The sequence below is a fragment of the Austrofundulus limnaeus genome, unplaced genomic scaffold (genome assembly GCF_001266775.1).
Source record: "Austrofundulus limnaeus strain Quisiro unplaced genomic scaffold, Austrofundulus_limnaeus-1.0 Scaffold25, whole genome shotgun sequence".
Lineage (NCBI taxonomy): Eukaryota > Metazoa > Chordata > Actinopteri > Cyprinodontiformes > Rivulidae > Austrofundulus > Austrofundulus limnaeus.
The window spans coordinates 2084024-2085661 of record NW_013952427.1 but is presented as its reverse complement, the minus strand read 5'-3'; the positions used below and the strand labels follow the sequence as shown (position 1 = coordinate 2085661).

The 1638-nt window shown below is 37.6% G+C and overlaps 1 protein-coding gene across 1 annotated transcript in view; it reads right to left on the bottom strand.

Moving 5' to 3' along the window:
* Positions 1-937, bottom strand: part of LOC106515005 (spindlin-1) — a gene marked incomplete in the record, with an annotated part of 6937 nt that extends 6000 nt beyond the window's left edge. The window contains 1 exon segment of the mRNA XM_014004570.1: positions 877-937.
* Between the last annotated feature and the right edge of the window lie 701 nt (positions 938-1638).

Sequence of the window (1638 nt, the reverse complement as noted above, 5' to 3'; positions counted from 1 at the left end):
AAGCCTGTGTTTTTAGGGTTATTAATGAAGTTTGTGTCCTCAGACCAGTAATATTTGGGGTCACAAGTTTTTGCCATGGATATTTTGTGGGTCAGATGATAAAAAGTTTGGGAACCACTGCTCTAAGGCACCTCATAATATTTATTATAATTTTTACATTTTCCTACTATTTTATCAATGTGACAACCCCATAAGAGTTTAGAATCAAACCAGAGCCCCAGATATTTGAATTCCTTTCCCTTTTTTAAATTCATTGGACACACCTGATTCAGATGATTGCAGTTCATCAAAAGCCTGCTAATTAGTTTCCAACTGAAATCAGCTGTGTTGAAGCAAGGAAACATCTAAAACATGCAGGGCAKTGTGCTTTGGACCAGGCAGGGTTGAAAAACACTGTAATAGAGAGAAAGTCTGCTCAAAAGATTGACAGCTCCAACAACCAATGAGCTGGCTTGTTGGAACAACTTCCTGTGTATTTAAGGCAAACTCTGGAGGTCGCATCAATCTTCAGCAAGGATGTGATTGAGATATTTAGTTAGTTGGTCAGTAAAAATATCTGAGAGCATATGAGAGGCTAGCCGTTTTGGTAAGAAAAGATGAGATGAAACGTGACGTTTGTATGCTTTACAAATTACATAATACAAAAATGCCGAGGGGAGTCACGTTTTGAGCAGAAACTAACTTCTCCTGGACTAAAATGCCACAGCAAACCCGGCAGATTATCTGTCAGACAGTTCATAAYGCAGATGTTACTGAAGGCAAAGCGGAGGCGTTCATATCCGCTCCTCCACACTCTCCCCCCGACAGCAGCTAACAAACGCCGCGAATAACTGAATGTTCATGACCTTATTCCTTGTGTGGAACATAATTTATTACCTTCAAGCTGATTTCATGTCCTTATTTTTCGGTTCGTTTGGCAGACAATAATGTTTCCACACGCCAACCCGCAAATCTCGCGAAATCTTTGGAAAATGGGAGCTAGCTGTCATAGTGGGGAGGAGCCAAAAGTTCCCAGCAAGCCCTTTGGTTACCATGACGGCAGGGACAGACGTAAATGCGCAGAGAATTGTGGGTATTGGWGTTTTAATTGCTGGGACACAGCGCAGTTTTCGAGCTTCTTGCTTGTGTGACAGAAAGAAAACACCTGACTGGAAACCGTCCCTCTGGGGTCTAACTTAAAAAGAGAGAACAAGATCAGAAAACTGACACCAGACATTACAAGTTCAATTCAAAAGTAAAATAGAAATGCAAACATAGCCTACCTCTATAGAAAAATTGTAACAAAAAAGGCTCATTAAAAATTCTAATTAACTCAAATACAAGTAAAATTTTAACTAAACAGACCAGCCATAATAATAACTGATAAAAAAAATAAGTTAATGCAAAATGTCCCTCATGGAAAGTTTATTGTTGTRTGGTTTGTCGTGGCAATGCTGTATACTGATTTACATCAAAATTAGAATACAAACAACAGAAACCTTTAAAATCAGACAAAATTATTTTGTGGTATATTGCAAATACATAAACAGAACTGAAACAATAGAGTAAGAAAAAGCCTTTTTTCCCAACATGTTAAAAGTACAATTTTGAAATGAGAGTAGCCAAATACAATAATAATAATAATAATAATTAATAACA